General features: G+C 55.8%; 1 protein-coding gene across 5 annotated transcripts in view; it reads left to right on the top strand.

Annotated features, from left to right (window-relative positions):
• Nucleotides 1-23,162, top strand: part of AGAP1 (ArfGAP with GTPase domain, ankyrin repeat and PH domain 1) — a 418,839-nt gene that overhangs the window by 340,833 nt on the left and 54,844 nt on the right. The window lies entirely within an intron of this gene.

The raw sequence follows: 23,162 nt of genomic DNA on the forward strand, positions 1-23,162 counted from the left end.
TGGGAAAAACTACATAGGGAAAGCAAGCGAGACTTGATTTTGTGCCGGTACTAGGAGACTTCTCGGGGGCCTCCGGGGGCCGACCTGGCCTTGCCACATGATCACCGTGTCCCCAGAGCCAGCCCGAGGTGCTGTGGTGTTAGAGTCGGCAGCCACACTCGGGGAAGGCCTTCTGTGGGCGTGCCAAGTGCTGTGCTTGTCCAGTGGCGGGAAGTGCCGAGGACCCTCCTGGCCCTCCTCACTGAGGGAGACCCCATCATCCCGGCTTCTGGGGTCCCCTCAGGTGTGGGGACCACCTCCACACAGTGCAGATCATTCACCTGCTGTCCTCTGCCGGGCCTTGGGGCTCCAGTGATCACAGCTGCTCCAGGCCGCCCAGCAGCCCTCACCACATAATGACCCCTTTGATGTGTCGGCTTCGGCCAGTCACTGCCTTTGAAATCCAATAGTGCAATTTGGAGTTTTATTAAGACACAATTGCTATCTTTTCTTTTTTTCTTTTTTTTTTTTTTTTGAGAATTGTTGGGGGATAGTTTGTAGGGAGGAAGAAGTCTGAGAAAGATCTGTACTGTGTTCTGCCGAGGAGGCTGGGGACACGGGAAGAAAGGAGCTGGTCTCCTGGCCTGTCAGCTGAAGGTGAAGGTGGCCCCTGGCAGGCCGTGACACCGGCCGCACGGAGCCGGAAGTCCGGGCTGGGCAGGGGGCGAGCGGTGGCCCTGGGACGGACGGGGCAGGCAGCCTGGGCCACTCCTGCAGTGCCACCATGGCCACTTGCCTTCACATTCCTCTCTGAATGGCACTTGTGGCTCCAGGGAGATTTGGGCTGGCCCCGGGCGTGGGTATCTCGTTTGGAATGACAAGCGCTGGGTCTCCTGATAGGATACGGTCAGAACCTGAGGGGCATTGAACGGCTCCCTGCAGACGGGCACTCTGGTGATGCCAGGGACCCAGCAGACCCCTGGCACACACGCCGAGGAGGGCAGCGCCCAAGGCCGCGAGCCCCAGTTCAGTGTCCCGCAGAGCCGCCCCACAAAACCCCATCCTCGGGAGGTGAGCGGCCGTCCTGCGAGAGCATGGAGAGAGGCAAGTGTCCCTGCCCGCTGCTTCTGAGGGCACGCCACACTGAAGAGCCATGAGGGGTGCCGCACTCCGCGGCTAACGCTGCGGACCCCCAACCCTGAGACTGATGGCTATGGCTGGGTTCATGGCGGGTCCCCCGTCTTGGCTTGGTCATTTCCGGCGACATTAATGGCGTTTCCTGTGCGCATCTGCCTTGGCCCACCTCTGTCGATGCCCCTGGTGATTTTCTGAGCAGACAAGCTCTAACAAAGCCACCAGGGTAGACATTGTATTTTGCTGTAAAGAAAGCCATTACAAGTTCTTGGAAATTAAATTAGAATAATGAAGGGCTGATTGCCTGTGTTTTGAGTTTTACTCAGGGTATCTTACCTTCTACCTTCCACAACTTCAAATAATGGAAAAGGATGTTGCTTCCAGAAGCTGCTGATGGCAAGCTTACTGTGCTTCTGGGTGAGGCCTTGCTCATTTGCTTGTGCTTCCAGGTCAGGCCTTGCTCATTAGCTTGTACTTCCGGGTCAGGCCTTGCTCATTAGCTTGTGCTTCCGGGTGAGGCCTTGCTCATTTGCTTGGCATTGACTTCTGTTGACTGCCACATCCCTTGCCACAGAGCGTCCCCTAGATGCGCCCACCATGCCCAGCTCCTTCTCTTCATCAGAGAACTGCATTTCTGCTGTGTGGGTGTCCAGCACAAGGAGCCCATCTCTCTTCTCACAAAGACTAACGGGAAACCAAGGCACACTCCCTGGAAGTGAGAGCCCAGAGCCCTGTGAGGCTCCCAGGACCACGGTCAGCCTGAAGCAGCAGCAGCTGCACAGGTGGCGTCAGCCCACGCAGGAGGCCACACTGCCTTTCCTTGCAGGTGCAGGGTTGGAGTCCCTGTTGTCACCCTGCTGCATGGTTAGAATATGAGTGACACACCTCCTCGCCGAGCCCCTGCTCGGTGCAGGTAGCAGGATCCTATTAGTCCTCATAATTGATTCTGAGCGCTGCAGCGTGCCTCACTTAGCCAGCCCCGCTCCTGCATGTAATTCATGCACACTTGAACATCCAGCATGGCTGACGACGCTTGGACGAGGCTGCATCGTTTTTTAATCAGCTATCTGAGGAATATTTGTCTAATCAACAGAGTGCTGTCAGAAGAGCAGAGGTGACATTAGTAAGTGCGCGGTCTCCCGGCGCAGTGATGGAGGAAGAGTCTGGAATAAAGCCTCGCTGCTGTGAGCATGGCAGCAGACTCAGAGTCTGTATTGTTTGTATGGAGCCAGGCCAGGGATGCTTGGGCTGCGAGCTGCTCTCTGGAGCAGTTTCCAGGCACACTCTAGTGAAATTTAAATTGTTTGATTGTCTAGAGAAAAAAATTAACAGGAATCTTCCTGTCTTTATTTGCTTTTTTTTCTAAGTCTGAGAGAGGGAGAAGAGAGAGGCACTGTCATCCGCTGGCTCTCACTCCAGATGCCTCCAGCAGCCGGAGCCGAGCCAAGCCTGAGGCAGGAACTGTACCTCCATCTCCCGTGTGGGTGGCAGGGACCCAAGGACTTAGTCCATCACCACTGGCTCCCTGCTGCCTTTGCAGGAAGCTGGAACAGAAACCTAGGCAAGACTCAGCCCCAGTCACTCCAGTACAGGTTGCAGCCAACCCAACTGACCAAAACACCTTCCCTGGACTGTCCCCCTGGGAATTGTAGCTGGGGAGGCCTCAGAAAGGGCACAGCGTCCTCCCTTCCCAGGCCTGTTCTCAGCCCTGTGGCAACAGGACATCTGCTGTCAGAATCAAAGACCTAATAATGAACTACTTTAGCATAAGAAAACAAAAATGGCATTGTGAATAAAGCCACCACCTGCGATGCTAGCATCCATTGTGTTTGCCAGCTCAAATCCCAGCCGCTCCACTTCCAGTCTGGCTCCCCGGGGAAGCGGCGGAGGATGGTCCACCTGCTTGGAGCCCTGTGCCCAGGGAAGACACAAGACACGGGGGCAGCTCGTAGTCCCTGGCCGCTGCCTCGCCAGCCCTGCTGTGGCAGCTGTCCAGGGCGTGAACCAGTGGTGGAAGATCTTTCTCTCTCTCCGATTCTGCCTTTCAAGTAAAAAAAAAAAAAAAAATTACAGTGGAAGTCCTTGATGCAGGAGAGGACCCACGTGGAAAGCCGAGACCTCCACCAGTGTGGAGCTGTGGCGTGGCAGGGAGTCACTCTGTGTCATTCCTGCCACTCTGACGCGGCAGGAAGCTGCACTGCACACATTCTCCTTTGCGTCTCTGCGAGGTGCCTGGGTGACTAATGGGAGCTGAGGGGACGATGCCTCGAGCAGCTGTCACACCCCGGGGCATGTTCTGCCAGGAAAGTCTGTGCACAACTCAGGCTGTCCAGCGACCATGACTGTTCGTGGTCCGTCTGCAACCTAGCGGCTGACCCACTAGTGCAAAGGAACCGGGGCAGGTATGCAGCGCCGTGGTTCAGACCCTGCGGCTGGGACGCCTGCATCCTGTGTCAGCATGTGAGACCACAGTGCCTGGGTTCAGCTCCCGGCTCTGTGATTTCACCCCCGGGGCCGGCAGTTGGCAGTCGCCTTGGTGCCTCTGCCTCTCAGAGAAGAGGCAGCGGAACGGGGCTGTCCACATTAGCGTTCTGGGACCCAGGGCTCTGTAATGTTCTGTGGGCTCTGTAATGCAAGAATCGCTACCTAGGTTCAGTTTATCAACAACTGGAGTGCACATTGCAGGAAAGCTCTTGTTCATCTTGAAGAAAACTGGCATCGCTGTGATTCCATCAGATGACGTTCAACTTTATGTCTTAGAGTTGGGGGCGGGGGCCTGTATCTCTTAACCCAAGCTGTTGAGAGCTTTAATCTTTACGGGCCTAGCATAGAAGCCTAGTGGCTAAAGTCCTCACCTTGCACACACCGGGATCCCATATGGGTGCCAGTTCATGTCCCGGTGGCCTCACTTCCCATCCAGTTACCTGTTTGTGGCCTGGGAAAGCAGTCTAGGATGGCCCAAAGCCTTGGGACCGTGTACCCACATGGGAGACCTGGAAGAAGCTCCTGACTTCAAATGGTTTAGCTCTGGCCATTGCGGCTGCTTGGGGAATGAACCAGCAGACCCAGAAGGAAATGCCCACTAGCCAGAGTAATGCTGAGACCCGCATCTCAGCCTCTCAGCCATCGTCTGCCTCTCCCTGCCCTGCCTCCCCCTGCCCTGCCTCCCCTGCCTCCCCACTGCCCTGCCTCCCCCTGCCCTGCCTCCCCACTGCACTGCCTCCCCCTGCACTGCCTCCCCACTGCACTGCCTCCCCCTGCACTGCCTCCCCCTGCACTGCCTCCCCACTGCACTGCCTCCCCCTGCACTGCCTCCCACTGCCCTGCCTCCCCCTGCACTGCCTCCCCCTGCACTGCCTCCCCACTGCACTGCCTCTCCCTCCACTGCCTCCCCCTCCACTGCCTCCCCACTCATGGGGCAGCCTTGGGCTAGACCTGAGCCCTCCATTCATTCTTTGGCCCTGTTAAGGGCAGGCAGTACTGTCCTGCCAAGGGCTGATGTGTCTGCCGGTTCAGAGCAGAGCTCAGGAAGTCCCATCTAGCTTGCAGGACCCAGAGAGAAGAAGGCGAGCTCGCTGTCGCACAGCAGACAGCCTGCGTGTTGTGGGGCTCTGCATGCACTGAGCTCAGCTCTGTGTGCCAGGGCGGTGCTGACATGCCATGCCACGCACACAGCTCCCAGAAGCGGGCAGCAGGATGGCCACGCACCAAGTCGTTCATGGGAGGCTCACCACCTGCTGCCTTGTGGTCCAGTCGTGGTGATCTCCACATGAAAGTCATAGTTCTGGTAGAAAATCCCATTTGTAACCAACGCCCCAACGCCGAGCTATCAGCCCATGTTTGAAACCAGGCAAATGTGGTCCTGGAAGTTTCAAGAAGAAGCTGAAATTTTATAGCTGAGGTCAAGGTTACCCAGGGAACAGACTAGTGAGCTGCTCGGCAGCATCCTATTACTGAAGGCAGGGGCCACCCGACAGGCCCCTGGAACAGCACCCAGGCCACGTCCTGCTCAGGTGAGGGGCAGGGAGCAGTGGGTTCCAGTGCACGGCTTCCATGTCCCCAGGACGGGCGTCCAGGCAGACTGCGATTTTATTGGCAATAACCTGTATTTTCTCATGCAGGGGCTTCTAAACAAGAGGACCTGAGCAATCAATGCCCCGAGAGACAAATGCACGAATCAGGAGCCTGGCATTCGCCAGGAAAGAGTCATTTGTTCAAAGGAAGAAAAAGGCATGACATTTCACACATTAAAATTGATTATTTCATCAATAGGTTAATAGAAAACCAGGCTGCAAGTTCACTTCCTGCTTATCCATCCCGGTGATAATGGGGAGCACAGTGTGAAAAATGCAGGGCTGGGGAGCTGGGAAAAGAGCTTTCCTGCACTGGAACGTGCCTCCCTTAGGAGGGGCGTAGCCTGGATCTGCCTATTTATATGTAAATGCTTTGGGGATGGTAAGTTTCACTCAGGGCTCCCACCTGCCCCTGGCTGGCTGCTCCTCTCTGGCCAGGATGCCTGCCAGCCCGGCTGGGGGCTGCAGCAGCACTGACCTGCAGGAGTCCCTTGTGCCCCTCAGAGCCACATATACCCTCACACATGAGAGCCTCTACGTGCGGCCTCTTGGGCGACAGATATTCAGGTCCAGGACCTGAGGGGAGGCATCCCCACTTGGAGGAAGAGACCCACACTAACCATAGATACCATGGAGCTTGGAAATGCCAATTCCTTAAAAAAAAAAAAAAGGGCAGATTTCCAGAGAAAGAGACAGAGCGATCGCCCATCCCCTGGTTCACTCCCAAAATAGCCATAACGGACAGAGCTGAGAGCCAGGAGCTTCTTCCGGGTCTCCCACGCGGGTGCAGGAGCCCAAGGACTTGGGCTGTCCACTGCTTTCCCAGGCCACAAACAGGGAGCTGGGTGGGAAGTGGAAGCCAGAACTAGAGCCCATGCCCATATGGAACGCTGGCCCTGCGGGTAGAGGATTGGCGTGCTGCATCACAGCACCAGCCCTAAGGTGACATCTCTTTTACTGCTGGTTGCTTTTTCAGACCTTAGATGGCTCTTAGGTTTTCAACTTTTGAGCTCATCCTCTTGTGTGTGTGAGATTTGCAAATATACAAAAGCACTTCAGAAAATTGCCTAGAAGACAAAGAGCTCATCTTGGCATCCCCTAAGAAGGGTGACATGAACCCACAGTTTACAGCACGCCGTCCCCCTGGGCATCCTGCAGGCCTTTGCTGCAAGGCTGGCTTTCAGAAATCACAGTCGCACTTCCAGACGTCGCGTCTCTGCAGAGCGATCCGGCCAGGGCGGAGCGAGCTTGCCTCGGGAGCAGCCCTGCCCAGGGTCACTTTGCTGCCAGGACCCTGTGTACACACAGAGCCTCCTGGCAGCGTGCAGTCAGCCCAGGGCGGCTGGGCGGGGAGTGCTGACCCTCTGCTGTGGGAAGCCCCCCTCCTGTGCTGCCTGGCAGACCGAGCGCTGTTCGTCTACACGCAGAGCCCCGTGGGAGCTTTGTCAAGGTTGTCTTCCCCAGCTCTGCAAGCATAGCGTGTGTGACGGTGACATTGCCAGGCTGGGGGTGTGGCAGGCCTGTCCGTCTAGCCCCTGCAGTGCTGGCTCTGTGTGCGCCGTTTCCGCCCCCATGATGTCGGATGGTCCTGCAGAGAGGGCCGGGAGCTGTCCTCAGGCAGCCTCTGTGCCACTGGTTGTGGGCATCCCCGAGCTGTTGCCCGGGAGGGTGAGGATGTGTCCGTGGGCCAGGGGTAATGCTTGGAGGCCAAGGGTCCCATTTACACAGCCTGTCGCCTGTGCCTGCGCTTGGTGGGCTCTGCCATTCCACCCTCACTCTTGGTGACCTGGTGCCTGTCCTTCATGGCCAAGGGCTTCATCTCTGCTGGCAGGTGCCCAGCTCCCATGGGGAACTGTCCCGTGGGGAACTGTCCCGTGGGGAACTGTCCAGACCAGAACCTGCCTGGGGGAAAAAAAAAACACCCAGTTCCATACTAGCTCAGGGTGTCAGACCCCAGGGCCGTGGCATGATACCTTGCAGGTTCTCTGCCAAGCCCAAGGCCTCACCCAAGCCCCTGGCCAGGATGCCACCAGCCCCCAAGGGAGGGGCCGTCTCAGCCCCGTCTTGAGGTGATGCATGGCCAGCTGGCCCTGGCACATCTTTGATTTTGTGCAACCCTGACAGCCCTGGCGCCCGCGTGGAGGTGCGGGGCTGGGGGACCCCGGGCGCCCCCTCCTGCACGCGCGTCCCGCCCCCTGGGGCTGAAGTGTTGTCACTTGCTGCGTGACCTTTCTTTTCTCCCCTTTTCATTGTTTTTTTTTTCTTTTCCTTTTTGTTTTCTCTCTTTCTCCTCCCTCTCCCCTCTCTGCTCTCGGACGCAGCCAGGCGCAAAGCGTGGAAACTAAACCGTGTTGGTAGCCTACGAAACATACACAGCAGCGGCGCCAACACCGAAGGTAACGCGCACGCGCGGCCCCGGTGCGCGGCCCCCACCGTGCATGCGCCCTGCTTGTGTTTGCAGCCGTCTGTTTCTTTCCGTTCTTGTTGTTGTTGTTGTTTGTGTGTTTTATTTTCCCCATTCATGTCCCTTTCAGCTTACTTAAAATTTGACCTTTCTCTTCAATCGTAGAGTCGTGATGTTTAAATTACTTGGGAAACCCATTTTCTCCTCTTTTTCCTTTTCCTTTATACATGTGGGCACTCAGTGTAATATTTCCCAAGTTATTACAGTTTTTAAAAGTGTTGGTATCAGGTGTAATGATCTGTAGCCAAATACAATCGTGTGCCGTGACATTTAAGTAACAGTCTTAATTTGTTTTGCCGAGGCACTCTCCATAATGCTCCCGAGGTAGCCGGCCGGGCCATTTGCATGGGCCGCCGTTGCTTGTAAATTCCGTATATTGTTGTGTTTCTAAAGGTCGTCTGGTGCCAAAGTTCACAAATTGACTTGCCTTGCTTTTTTCACACAAGACAGCCGTCATTGCTTTTGTATAATAGCAGATTGAATTTTTCCCCCACCTTCATTTGAACAACACAATTATAAATTGCCTCTTTTTTTATGATTACAAATGTCAAGGGTCAGAATTATTTTGATGCCAGGCGAGGGAGAACCACCCCGTCGGCCCAGGCACACGGAAGGGAGGCTGGCGTGTAATGTATGCGATGCAAAGCAGGTCACAATCCAGCAAGCGCCGTGTAATAAGGGGACATTTTTTTTTCACTTAAGTGTAAGCCAAATGGGTCAAGTAATGGCAAGCCCGTGCCCTAGCACTAATTGACTTATTTGGGGATGATTATAACTGTAATATTTTTCTTAATGTCACTGTTTTCTGGGCTGTTGATTTTAGCGATTGCCAAGCAGTGGCATTAAATCTCTTGTAAATTTTAAATTGCACGCCATTTCTGTAAATAAGTCCCTCTCTCCACATCCCGGTCGTTAACCTTTGCTGATTTATAGCGCCGTCCTCCAGCTCGCTCGCTCTCTGCCCCCTCGCAGCTCCTCCCTGTCTCAGAGAAGACCGAACCCGGAAGGCCGAGCTGCGCCTGCCCGGCGGGCTGCTAAAGAGCCATCTTTGCAGTCATCATTTCCTCCTCCTGCCTCAGCAGGGGACTCGTGTCCATCCGGGTAGTGGGGTCCATGAAGTGAGGGGCAGTCCCCTCCAGCGTCCGGCACGGCGTCTCCTGCGCCGGCCTCCATTTCTCTTCCTGGTGTCCCGGGGATGTTGTTCTTTGTTTCTGCGTGGGTTTGTCACAACCGATTTGTTGACCGCCTGCCAGGCTTGACAGTCAGTACAGTGGCGGCACGTGGTGGTGTACCAGTCCCCAGCAGGGTGGGGGACAGGCGAGGGGCCGCGCACCTCGCGCCTGCCTGGGCTCCTCCCTGCGTCTCACCGGCCTGCCCTCCCCAGACAGCTCACGCAGGGGGCGGTGGTCAGGCTGCTCGGCCCATCAGCTAACACACACACTTGTGCATGCAGAGCACTGTGGAGTGGCAAGGGACGTGGGCTTCCACGAGTGGCCTGGCAGGCTTGGGGTCCCCAGGTCAGCAGTGGGCAGCTGAGAAGGCAGCCCCTGAGCTGTCGGAGCAGGTGACTGCACGGTGGACTCCCCGGCATTGCTGCGGGCTGTCCTTGCTCAGCGAGGCTTCCGCTCGGCGCTGGGCGGCCTGGGTGGAATGCCTTCCTCACCCACCCCGGCTTTCCTTGAAGCAGTCCCACTGCGCAGGCCTCCCGATGGTGTGTTGTAGGATCCGTGTAGTTCCGTAACATTGTCCACAGTGCCTTTGCAGTTGCTGTTCCCCTGCTGGGAGAGGATGCTGCTCCCCCTGTGTGCAGCACGACCCTGGCTGAAGGCTGCCGCCTGGTGTCGGTGCTCCTGTGGCCCCACCTGAGCCGCGTGCTCCGAGACCCTCAGGATGGCGCCAAGTAAGCCTGGCACCACCATTCCCTGGGAACAGGGTGGGAATGTGGGCCACTCCCCAGGGAGGCAGGTCTGCAAGTCCAGCAGAGCCACCACGCAGTCTCGTGACCTCTCTGGGGCCATCTGTGCCGCGGCATCCCCATGCACAGTCTCCCCCTGCCCGCCAAGGGACACATAGAGGGTGGTGTTCCAGGCACAAGCTCCCACGCTTCCGCAGGGATGCCTGTGCCCAGGCCCCTTGAAGCTCCGCGTCCGTGTGGGAAAGCCCAGTAGGTGAATGTCGGGAATGGACAGACCCGGACTGAACGAAGGCCCTGGGCTAAGACAGCAGGAGACACAGCCAGTCACATCACTCCTTCCCTCTCCTTTTGCCTGCCCGTCAGTGACTCATTCTGAAACACAAAGAGAACCCGACTTTATATTAATATTGCTGTCATCTTTTAAAGATGTATTTATTTATTTTAAAGGCAGAGTTCCAGAGAGAAAAGGAATGGTCAGGGATTTTTCCGTCCACTAGTTCGCTCCCAGGTGGCTGCAGTGGCCAGAGCTGGGCCAGGCTGGAGCCAGGAGCTGCATCCAGGTCTCCCACATGGGTGGCAAGGGCTCAAACCCTTGTGCCATCTCCTGCTTTCTGCAGGCCATTTGCAGGGAACTGGATTGGAAGGGGAGCAGCTGGGACTTGAACCAGCGCCCATGAGGGACACTGACTTTGCATGCGGCAGCTTTACCTACTGGGCCACTATGCTGACCCATGCAATATTTTTTAAATCTTTGCTGCATATCAGTAGACTCTGAAGATGGGCGAAATCACGTGTCCCCCAACGAGAAGGCACTGTTTCACCGTCCGACCTCAGAAACCTGTGAGGTGGGAAGGCACATTGCATCGTGGCAGGGCTCTCCAGGGAGCCGCTGCCTCAGGCTTGCCAGGAGTGGTTTCCCAAGAAAGACTCTGGGCAGGCTGGGCAGCAGTGGCAGGGAGAACACTGGAAAAGACAGCAGGGCAGGAGAGAGGCACCTGGAGCTTGCCTCAACTGCAAGCAGGTGCAGCGTCAGGCACTGAGTGTGGACTGCACAGGTGCACCGTCCCCAGGGTGTCTAGGCAGCTCTGACTTCAGAAAGGGGTGGCCAGTGCATGTGGCAGAGAAGGGAGGTGCTGGGGGTGGAAGGGGCCATTTCTGGGGGCACCAAGCACATCCACACCTGTGGGCTGCACTGCCCACACCTAGACAGGGAAGTAAAAAGTCACGGACAGGCTACCTGACACCACAGGTGACATATGACCTACATGTCGGCCAGAGTCTCCTTGCCTTCGTCACCCTGCTGTATTTATAAAGAGCCCAGGGACAAGATTGGAGACCTGTGTGTTGGGTCCGTTGGTGGAGCTGGGTCTCCCGGACACCACGGGTCCTCGCCAGGGAACAGCAGGTATAGAGAAGGTAAAGCCAGAAGGCATGGTTCCAGGCCCCAAGGACACAGGAAGGAGGACGGGCATGGACCTGCTGCCCACCGGGAGCTTGGTCAGCTAAGAGGGTGCTGTGCCAAAGACCCCGTTGTGTGGGGAATGGAACTCAGTCTGACTTGGGGCTCAGGACAGGTGGCGTGGTCTGAAAGAACTACAGCTGATGCCAGTGCCCGGTGCTGACCAGCTGACTGCCTGGTGACCCTTGGGAAAGGAAGACTGGGTGGCATACACATTTTTAAAACGGGGGGCAGTGACACAGAGAGAGAGATGTTCCATCTGCTGATTCTCTCCCCAGATGGCCACGATGGCCAGGACAGGGCCAGGCTGAAGCCATGAGCCAGGAACTTCTGGGTCTCCTGTGTGGGTGGAAGGGGCCCAAGCGTTTGGGTCATCCTCCACTGCTTTTCCCAGGCATGTCAGCAGGTAGCCAGATCATGGTGGAGCAACTGGGACTCTAACTGGAGCCCATATGGAGAGGGCCTCACCCACTGAAACAGTGCTGACCCCTGCCTCCAGCTGGAACCAAGGTCAGGTGAAGGGCGGGCATTGGTCCTGGGGACACAAGTTGGTGCAGACTGGAGCGGCATGGAGTTTTGCACAGTCCAGAGCAGGTGCTGTGTGGGGCTGGAGGACAAGGTTGCTGATGCCCGTTTGGTCTTACTTGGACCAAACCATCCACTAATGTTGTCATGGAAGCAGAAGAGGAAGGCCGCCCTGCCTCAGCACATGTGCAGGGTCAGGTCTGCCCAGTGTTGGACCTCTGAGAGAGGCCATATCCACCTGCCTGTTTCTGGGCAGCAGCCTGCGGTGTGTGAAGCAAGCCCCTGCCACATCCCGGTGTGGCCTCTCAGGAATCCTAGCCCTGCCCCACCCACCCACCCACCCCGTTGAAGACTGCCTCCCGGAACCTGCAGTTCTTCAGGGACGCTTCTCTAGGCACAGACCAATGATTCCAGAATCTTCTAGAACCTGAGTGGTCTTGGGTGGGCTCTGTATCACTACCTTCTGACCTTAACATTGAGTCAGAAGTTGCCATCAGCATGCCTGCTTGTGAGAGAGCCAGCGAGGAGAGCAGCATCTACACCTGCTCACCCCTGCTGGCACCTGCCTGGCACCAGGGGTACCCGTGATTTCTTCCAAGTGAGAGCAGCTATGGGACAAGTATGAGAGAGGGTTTCAAATTCTTGCACCTCCTCCCCCTGTTGCCCCTCCCTCGTCCATCGACTGGCTCGGCTGTAGGACTTTATCCCATAGCTAGCCCTGGAGAGCAGAACACGCCTGTGCCCAGCCCTAGCTCTGCCGCTTCCTGCCTGTGGTGACCTTGATGAGTCCTGGGGTCCACCTGTGCCTCCTGCTTCGCTTTCTGCAACGTGCAGACCCAGAAACTCACCCCGGAGGGCAACCACAAGAAGGTAGGAAGTGAGCCCTGGGCCCCCTCCTGGTCGCCCCCGCCCCCGGGCACCTGGTGTGACACTGGTCATTACAATTACAGAAGGATATGTTAGGAGAAGGACTCAAAGACACCCTCTGTCCACCCCCTCCTCCAAAGGAGCTGCCTGGCAGGCCTGCTTAGCGCATCAGTACATGCCTGCGTCAGCCCAAGCCAGGGCTGGACCTCAGAGAAGCAATGTCCATTCGAGGGCCTGATGGAAAGCCCTCAGGGCACTAGCAACAGCCACGTCACAGCCACGGCCTCTGGTGGCTCTTGCCAAGGCCAAAACCGGGCCTGGAGCTTCCAGCAGGCCCTGGGACAGGAACCAGTGAGAGGAAGGTGTCGCCTCATGCCTCACGCTGTCACTTCGGCAGGAGCTTCCCAGGAAGACTCCACCTTAGTTTAGGAAATGGTTCTGGAAGCTTCTCTGGGTTTGGTCCACTAGCAGGTTTGTCTCCCTCTGCTTCCTGAGGACCGTTCTGCAGCAAGAGTCCCTGGGATCTGTCTCTTCCCAGAGCTCATTCCTGGTGAGCTCTGCGGTGTGCCGAGGAGAGGGCCCCACGCCCCCTGGGACTCACACTGCGGCCCTGCTTCCCTTTCACGTGTTCCCACAGAGATCCAAGGAAAGTTGGAATCCACTCTGGCTGCAGTGTCTGGCTTGATGTGTTAGTCCTTTTCATTTCCTCACGCTGGACCCTCTGCGAGACTGGCCGGAGAGCCGGGGTGGTGGGTGGTGTGGCCCCTCGTGATCTCGGAGGACACGGCGGGTGGGGGCACGGCCGTGGGCTCCTCCCACCCTGGCCTCGCCGAGCCCCTGCTCTCACGGGGGACACGCCTCTGCCGGCTCCGTGCTGCGTGCTCTGGAGCTGGGTGCTCACGCCTTCTGCAGGTGTCCCCGGCCAGAATTCCTGCCCTGCCCTGTCCTGCCCCCCAGAGCCCTGCACCTCCCGGAGGCCAGACCCCGGCAGCTTCTAGTCCTTTAACCCTTTGCCTGCCAGGACTCCGCCAAAAGTAATTGATGACTGATTGGCCCATTAACCTTTAAGGGGAAAAAAAAGTTTGACAGCCGGGCCCTGTGTAATGAGGAGGAATTCTTTGCAAAATCGTCTGATGGCCGAGTTGCTGGCCCCTGAGGAGGCCAAATGAGCCCCACGGGGCCTCGTCTGCATGGAAACTGGACGCAATTAGTGTAATATCCGGTGTTATTAATGTCGTTGGGAATAATTGGGCAGGTCGGTTTCGACAGCTTCATGGTGCTAAAATACTATTACAGTGGACCTTTCCACAGCTAACCGTTAAATACGGAAAACTGTTTAAATCCCTGTGAGCCCAATCACAAAACTTCATTAAACAGCTCCGCCCCGGAATGTGGCACCGCGAAAAAACATGTCCCTGCCTGCTCCAGCCCCACAGGCCTGCAGACATCTCGGGCTGGGCCACTGGTGTGGGGCTGTTCGTGCCTGGTCCCTCGGACGGTCACACCAAGAGCGTGACCTGGCTGCGGCCCTGCTGCCAGGAACTCCTAATTCCCACAGGTGGAATCTCGCCTCGTGGCGGGTTCACTGCCGTGGCATGACACAGCTTGCCACGTGGCGTAGACAGCCACGTGTCCCCCACTGTCCTCTCACGTTTGCAGCCAAGCTGACAGATGAGGAAGGCTCGGCTGGCATGCTGACCGCCGGGCCTCACGCTGCCAGGGCAGCGCTATCCATTGCCTGTCACTTTAAGAGGTGGAGCTTCTCCCGGCCCTGGTGCCCTGGGTTAAGGCGGCTGCACTGGCAGAAACTCAGAGGAGTGAATTCCTCTTGGGTCCCTCCAAGGGAAGGGCAAAGTATTGGGGTCCCCAAATCAATTCTCTGTCCAATGGCAAGGTGAAACGAGGTTGCCAGGAAGTGAGGCCCAGGAGCTGATTGGGGCGACACCTGGGGTGCCACCAGAACACACGGGGCTCCATCAGGACTGTCCCACCCAGCAGGTTCCTCACAGAGCCAGCTGGTCCTTCCCGGTGCTGGCAGCGGTCAAGCTAAACACAGTCGCCCTATGACCTCGGTTTTCTCAGAGAAGCCGCTGCCGAAGCAGCTCTGTCCGGAGCACCCGAGGCGCCCATGCCTCTCTTGAGAACACCGCCACGTGAAGCCGAGCCCCTGGGGAGCATGGGCCCTGTGGCCTAGCATGCTCCCTGGGACATGGGGCAGCCCAGCCACCCGGGTCATTGGCAGAGCTGCCAGAACCCAAAGTCAAAAGGAGACCCGGATAGCTCCCAGGGCCCCAGTCCCCACCTCCCTGTCTCCCCGCCTTGGACTGGGCAGCGTTGGCATCGCAGGTCAGCGCCATCCGCGTGGCCCTCCTGGGACAGGCCAGCCCCGCAGTCAGCATGCCCACTGCCTCTCACAGCCACAGCTGGGCCTGCACACAGGGCCTCGGATATCGTCTTTCCTTGCTCCTCCAAGGCCAGCCCGAGCTGTTTGGTTGAAACAAACCAAAATCGCAGGAGAGGTATTCACCCAGGTGTCCCTGTGTCGTGAGCTCCCGCTCAGACTGAGACACGGGGTGCTCGGACCCGTGAGCACAGGGCCTTGGGGGTGCGGCGCGCAGCACGGAGCACCGTGATGGTCGTGGCCATCGTCCAGGGCCGCTCTTGTCCGGAGGTGTGCAGATGGCGGTTGTGGACTCTGTCAGTACCCACTGCTTCATGGTTCCTGCAGTTCCATGCTCTTCCAAGTGCACAGTCGTCATGGAACCCTGAGGCCCCTGGACCAGGCAAGTCCTGCTGAGGCAACTGCAGGCGCAAGTTCAAATTCAGTTCATTTGGAGCAAGCTGATTTTTTTAAAAAGATTTATTTTTATTGGAAAGGCAGATATACAGAGAGGAGAAGACACAGAGAGGAGATCTTCCGTCCACTGATTCACTCCCCAAGTGGCCGCAATGGCCGGAGCTGAGCCAGTCTGAAGCCAGGAGCCTGGAGCTCTTCCAGGTTTCCCACGCGGGTGCAGGGTCCCAAGGCTTTGGGCCGTCCTGTGCTACTTTCCCAGGCCACAAACAGGGAGCTGGAGGAGAAGTGGGCCCACTGGGATTAGAATTGGTGCCCATTTGGGATCCCAGCGTGTGCAAGGTGAGGACTTTCAGCTGCTAGACTATTGCGCTGGACCCAGAGCAAGCTGATTTTTTAAGTGGATGCTTTTGTATGGCCCATAAATGATGTGATAAAAATCCAGGCAGCCTTTAGCAGAAAAATAGTCTCCCTCCCCCGCTTTAAAAGGAGGCGGCCTCGGTGCTCTGGGTCCGTGCCACTGATCTTCCCTGGACCTGGACACTCCGTGGTGCCGGCCAGGATTACTGAGGGTTTGTTTTGAGCTTAGCTCTCCAGCCTGTGTCCTGCCCTGGCAGCCGCTGGCCTCAGCCTGGGCTGCCGGGTGTCCTGCCTTGGCACTGGCCTCTGCTGCGCCTTCCTCGAGTCTTGTCGGCCAGCCACGGCTTCTCTTCTCTGAAGTGCGTGGGACCAGAGGGGTTTCCCATCGTGGAATATTCACACGCACTGCTGATTGCAATCCCCTTCTCCACAAACGTGACATCAGAAGTGCAAAGCTTAGCGTCACAGGAGATGCTATAGCATTCTGCTTCCGAGATGCCCGGCTGTGGCCAGTGCAGCCAGGGCCTCGGGGCCGGGGACAAGGTCTTACACTCTGGGTGTCCCCGGCCCCGAGACTGCAGGTGCTGAGGGGTCCTGTTCGTTGTTAGGGAGTTACTTAGCTACATACAGGCTTCTGTAGCTCTCCTCCGCTTCTCAACAGATGGAAGAGACACAGGTTTCATGTCAAAGTTTTACCACCAATATAAGCTTGTCTTCATAGAAAGCCCAAAATGAATCACTAGAAATATTAAGAGCAAGGGTGGGATTGGTCACGATAGTTGAGTTACTGTTTAGAAGACCTGTATTCCCAAGTGCCTGGTTCGAGTCCCAGCTGCTCCACTTCTGCTCCAATTTCGTGCTGACATGCAACTTGGTGGGCAGCAGGTAGAGGTTTCAAACCCTTGGATCCCATGGGAGCCGCTGGTGACTCTGGGCTCCTGCCTGCAGCTCTGCCAGCCCTGGCACCTTGGATGCCATGGGAGCCGCTGGTGACTCCGGGCTCCTGCCTGCAGCTCTGCCAGCCCTGGCACCTTGGATGCCATGGGAGCCGCTGGTGACTCCGGGCTCCTGCCTGCAGCTCTGCCCAGCCCTGGCCCTGGCAGACATTGGGGGAATGAACTCAAGGATAGATTTCACTCTGTCTTTTTGCCCTTCAAAGAAAATGAAAATAAAGAATTACAGTTTTAAAAGAAATAATTATAGCAGTAAATAGGTAAGATGTAAGATTAATGTAGAAATTTATTTGTATGACTGCATATTAGCATCAAACAGAAAAGATTTCAGCATAGCTTTACCTTTAATAGGCACGTCACAAGAATACTTCTTAGGAAAATGTAGTAGAGATGACCTTATCGACCTATCCTCTGCCGACAGGTGCCAGCATCCCATACGGGTGCTGTTTGGTGTTCTGGCTGCTCCACTTCCCATTCAGCACCCTATTCATGGCCTAGGAAAGCAGTGGAGGATGGCCCAAGTTCTTGGGCCCCTGCACCCATGTGAGAAACCAGCAGGAAGCTCCTGGCTCCAGGCTTCAGATCAGCCCAGCCCCAGCCAGTGTGGCCATCTGGGGAGTGAACTAGCAGATGGAAAATATTTCTCTGTGTCTTCTGTTTGAATCTGCCTCTCCAATAAAAAATAAATTTTTAAATTACTTTTTTGTGCAAAATATTGAAACACGCAAGTAGTTCTCTGATAATACATGTTGCCTTGAGCTGTTGGAAGCCTCCTTGTATGCATGGATTTCAGTTTTTGGTTGGTTGGTTTGTACCAGAATATACTCATCCTTTAAGTGCTTGTTGCAGGAACTTGTCAAGTCCCCTCGTGTAACGTGAGGGGTCGATTTGTGTGACTCTTCTTTTGTTCTGGTTGTTAGAGCTCTCAACCCTGGTTTTGTGTCAGTGCACCGGCTGGCATGGTTGAGCAAGTCCATCACAGTGCATGCCCTTGCCTTCAGGATCCGGTAGCGTGTGTTCTAAGAGACACCTCTGCCAGTCTGTCTTGAAGAACACTTGATGGCCTGGGGTTGGGGGTGGCTTGGCTTTGTGCTGTGCCAACACAAGGAGTCACCCGAGTCCCGACTCGCCAAGAAGCTAGAGTCACGTTCTCTGGTGAGGACGTTGCACAGGCTGGCTTCTGTTCTAGCAGAGGTTTCCTACATGGCTGTCCCTTACTCAGAGAGTGCTCCAGTCACTGCTGCGCTCTTCAGATGGCCTTGCTAGCCAGGGCTGGGCACAAGCCAAGGCAGGAGCTCTGACCTCAACCCGGCTCTCCCTTGGGGGCGGCAAGAACCCAGTTACTTGCATTGTCATTGATGCTCCCCAAGAGTCCACGTTAGCTGGAGGCTGGGGTCAGGAGCTGCGGCCAGGTACTGGGCTACAGCACCCCCTCCTGCATGGGGCACAGACAGCCCGATGCCTGCCCCAATTGTTACTCTTAAGAAGTTTGTTATGGGCTGGCACTATGGTGCAGTGAACTAAACCAACATTGGCATCTCCTATGGATGCTATTCGAGTCCCGGCTGCACTTCCAATTCACCACCTGCTAATGAACTTGGGAAAGCAGTGAAAGATGGCCCAAATCCCTGGGTCGTTGCCACCCATGGGGGAGACTCAGAAGCCACCCCTGGCTTTAGCCTGGCCCGGCCCCAGCCATTCCACTGTGCCATTGTGGGAGTGAACCAGCACACAGAAAAGCCTCTCTCTCTCTATCTATCTTCCTCTCTCTCTCTCTCTCTCTCTCTCTCTCTCTCTCTCTCTCACACACACACAGAGATTTTTACATAGATAAATCATGAAAATAAGTCTACTGACACTTGCAATGAGTGCCGTATGCCATAGAGACTGCCCGCTCAGGGCTGTCCTTTTCCCTGAGTGTGTCTCTGGTTGTGGATTCATGACCTCCGTCCATGGACTTTCCAGGAGCCAGCAGAGTTCGGCAGCCCCACACCAGCCCCGACCTGTGTTCTTGGAGGCTTCCTGGGGTACAGCCTTTCCCATGGCCTTACTTGTTGGGTCCCCAAAGGTGTTTGGCCTGGGGCAGCCCTCACATCTGCAAGTGTTCAGTAAATCTAAAGGCGCACATTCGGCTTTTGCTATTGGGAAGAGGTGTGGGCTTGGGGAGTACAGCTTGTGGTGGGCTGCCGTTATAGCAAGGCTGGAGGGGGCACCAAGCCCTGAACACAAATGGAGACGTGCTAAAGGGGCCAACACACAAATGTGTGACACGGGGGTCCCTGGGGAAGTGTTCGGGCTTGGACTGTAGCCAATGAAATAGGCATTGGGAGTAAATGGAAACCCAGAGGAACGCGGGGGCTCGGGGTGCTGCCAGGCAGAGCTGTGGCCCGTCAGTGCCAGCAGGGCACGGAAGGGCAGGAATCCAGGCAGCTGTGAGATGGTTAGACAGGACTGATGCACCGAGAGAGAGACCCGAACAGGAGCATTTGAACGTGCAAGGAAGTCCCTGCCACATAGACGTGGAGACTCCCATCAGCACCTGACAATCCAAATATACTTGGATTTCAGTACTAGAGGTAAAGACTTAAGAATCGCCGTCTGTTGTCTGAACTTTGGAAGCAGGTGAATTCCCTAAGAAGGGGTTGGGAGAGCCGACCCATTAGCTAAACTTGGAGTTAAAGTCTTCACTAAGGACTGCATGAAGAGGAGCCATGGAGAGAAGGGGTGATGAGAAGGAAAGCCAGTGGAGCTTAGAGCGGAGATGGCCCTTCTGTGCTGAGCCCTGAGGTGGACATTGCTGGGAGAGGGGGTGAAGCCCTAGTTTATCCCATGTCTCCCCCAGCTCCTCTCTCACAAAATTGTGATAGGTAGGCCACATGCGTCTTCCTCTAAGTCACTGGTGAAAATATCAAACAAGGCAGGCCTGGCAGATGACTCAGTGGCTGAATACCAGCCTCGCACATGCGAGGATCCCACATTGGTGCCAGTTCGTGTCCCGGCCACTCCACTCCCCATCGAGCTCCTTTTGGCCTGGGAAAGCAGTGGAAGATGGCCCAAATCCTTGGGACCCATGTTGTAGGCCCAGAACAAATTCCTGTCTCCTGGCTCCAGCTCAGCTCAGCTCAGCTCAGCTCAGCTCAGCTCAACTCTGGCCATTGAAGCCACTTGAGGAGTGAACCAGCGGACAGATCTTTTCCCTCTGTCTCTCCTTCTCTCAGTAAATCTGCCTTTCCAATAAAAATAAATATTTTAAATACATTTTTTTTAAAAAAGAACTCATTGCTAAAGTGACAGGAGCAAATTATCACATACTCATTACCTCTGATTGTAAATGACTTAAACTCATCAACAAAATGTCATAATTAGTAGACTGGATTAAAAAACAAAACCCATCTATTTGTTGCTTATAAAAGACATCTCACCAACAAAGATCAGTGGGAACTATCTCATGGATTTTGATGGTTTTTGATTTAATTTTTTCATAACTCATTAAATTCTTCACTGACTCATTGAGCATATAAGTAGCATCATTTTCTTCAAGAAGGTTCTTGGTTTTCTTTTTCGTTTCTTCAGCGGCACATTAAGCATTCAGTGGCATGCTATTTAACTTCATGACATTGTAAATTTTTCTTTTTCTTCCTGTTGTTGATTTTGTGTTGTGGCTCTTCATTTAAGGGGATGTATGGTAACTGTGTAATGGAGACTGTCATATCCAGATGTGAGGCTACGATGCAGTGTGCATCTCTACTTCCAGATCAAAGATGGACTCGCAATGAAACTGTTGGATATATCTGGACAGCAGGATGCTGGACTCTGCCATTGTCCATGCCCGCAATGATGGACATGTGACTGTGTATGAAGAACTATACTGTTCTAATAATATAGGAGAAATTAGTGCGGAAGGGAGGGGACTTGGAGAGGGGATAAGGAAATCCCAGAGCATGTGGAAATATAAAGTGATAGTAATAAAAAATGAAAAAAAGGTTAGAAAATATCTAACAAGGCAAGACGGAAGGCAAGCAGTCCCGTGGTTTGCCCTTCACCCGTGCCTCCGGGTTGGAGCGGGGAGTGACTGTGAGTGGGCAGTAAGCTTTGTCTGTCTGCTCACGTCTGCCTCCCTTACTAACTCCCTGTTGAGGTCCAGCTGAGCCCCCAGAAGCCAAGGAGGAAAGGGTGGCAGGTGGTAGCTGGCATTAGCAGTAGCACATGCCCCCAGAGAGGCCATGGTGGATGGGGTCAGTGAAGACGGAGACTCATGGTGGCTGTCAAGCCATTGTAACCCATCTGCCCTTGACCTTAGCCCATCAGCTGTTAACACAAGACGGTGGAACTTCACCTCGTATGTGAGTTTGGGGTGCCACATCCTGTCCCAGTCCACAACGGAGGATGTTATGGCTGTCACCCGGTCCCCAGAAAAGGAAGTAAAGATGTGGGGGGAAGGAAAGGACCAGGAGATGGGAGGAGAGGCCAAGGTGTTGCCTCAAGCTCTTCTCTGCCTGCCTTCCTTCCCGTCCACCATGATGGGCTTCCCCAACTCTGAGGCTGCCCCGTCCTCCTGTGGTCCCCAGACTTCGGCCAAAATACAGCTCGTCTTTTCCAAGAAGCTTTCCTCCCAGGCGCGGGTGGATAGTCCTTGTGCATTGGAGAGCGGCCTGGCTGCACAGAAACAACTGGAACACTCACAGCTGTCAATTTTATTTCTCTAGAAGATTCTGTAAGTCCCGACTAGAGGGTGCTTTTACCGTGTGCAGTCAAGTGGATTGTGCCCACCTGAAAGAATCAGCTTTGCCCAGATCTCCCAGTGACCCCAGTCACTTCCCACCAGGAAATGTGGCCGCGGGTTCTGGTGTGTGCACACGGACAGCGCTCCCCTTTCTGCCTCGGCTGCCAGTTCACCAGGACCATTTGGCACAGAATCCATGCACTGGGGCACCGCCTTGCGAGAATCCTCAGGGAAAGGGTTACGGTTCCGAGCGTTAGGACTTGAAAGGCCAGGGATCAAGGAGCCAGGCCCTTTAAAATTGGCAGGTGCAGTGGCTCAGCCCGTAATTGCAAGGTGTAATTGCAAGTCAGTCATGGGGAAACCTATTTAAAAGTCACGGGGATTTTTTTTTTTTTAATGAAAAGCCCAACCAGTACGGAGTGTCCAGGTCTTCCTGGAGGTGGAGGTGGGGGAGAGGGCCCTGCAGACACCCCAGGATTCCTTGGAACCCCATCTCCCTGGGGCAGGCGAGGCAAGTGCGGCTTCTGCCTTGACACGGCAGTTGCCTTCTGTGCCCAGAGGTCTTGGTGCACAGAGCAAAAGTCCTCGACGATCCTTGCTACACTTGTCACCCTTGGTTCCTGTCACAAAACACTCAAGGCAGACCCACGTACAGAACAAGAGGCATCCTTGCGGCGCACAGCCTGGCCCTCAGCTGACCAGGGTCTCCTTGCTGGCAGAGTCCCGAAGGGGCACATGGACGGCCTCCTGTTGAAATGCCACAGTCACATTTCTACCCTGTCCCTGCTGAGACTCAAACTCCTGCTCATGCCAAGCCCACCATCTGCAGAGCGTCCCCTTCAGGCAAGCCGGGGACTTTGCCCAGAGGAGGAGCCCCGAATCCATGTTGAGCTCTGGCTTCTCTCTCACCGTGTGGAGCATCCCTGCCCCTGCCACTGGCCCTCACAGGAGTCAGTCCACATCGGCACAAACACGTACTCCTGGGAGGCCCGACCAGCTAGAGGCCGCAGGCCTTACCCGGGAGGCCCAGCCAGCCAGAGCCAAGGGCCGCAGGCCTTACCCGGGAGGCCCTGCCAGCCAGAGCCAGGGGCCCAGGCCTTACCCAGGAGGCCCTGCCAGCCAGAGCCAAGGGCCTAGGCCTTACCCTGGCGCTCACAGCCAGGGTAAGCACAGTACAGCCAGGACAAGTGTCATTGGCCCAGGGACCTGCCACAGCCAGGGGTAGACACAGACCTTGAGGAGGCCACTGGCCCTCGGGGCAGGGACAGTCCCGTGTCCCAAGTCCAGGTGCTCTCAGGAGAAGCCAGCGGTTTGGGTGAATTTACCCTGAAAGAGCTGATGGTGTGCACCTGCAGCCCCATTGATTGTACGCACCTGCAGCCGCATTGGTTGTACGCACTTGCAGCCCCATTTGTTCCAGGACATGCAGAGTGGCCTTGCCTTTCTCCTGCGGAAACCAGGAGTGTCACAAACAGCATGCTGAGGAGGACAAGTGTCCTGTTCCTGGGTGCTGCTCTTGGCCCCAGCACGAGGGAGGGCTCTGCTAGCTGTAGAGGGTGGGGGCCTGAGCATGCCGCCAGGCCAAGGGGTGGCTGGAGATGGGCGGGGCGGGCGCCCTGCAGCCTGGAGGGAAGGGCTGTCGGGGAGCTGGCCTAGGCCCCCGGGCAGCGGGCGCTGAGCTGAGAGTGGAAGGTCAGAGGGTGTGAGGTGTGAGCTAGCCAGAGGAAGGACTATTGCCACTGGTTCTTTTTTTTTTCCCCCAAGATTTATTTATTTTTATTGGAAATGCAGATATACAGGGAGGAGGGACAGAGGAAGATCTTCCGTCCGATGGTTCACTCCCCAGGTGCCGCAGCTGCTGGAGCTGAGCCAATCTGAAGCCCGGAGCTCTTCCAGGTTTCCCACACGGGTGCAGG

This window comes from Ochotona curzoniae, unplaced genomic scaffold, assembly GCF_017591425.1.
Source record: "Ochotona curzoniae isolate NIBS_2020 unplaced genomic scaffold, NIBS_Ocur_1.0 contig_2294, whole genome shotgun sequence".
Lineage (NCBI taxonomy): Eukaryota > Metazoa > Chordata > Mammalia > Lagomorpha > Ochotonidae > Ochotona > Ochotona curzoniae.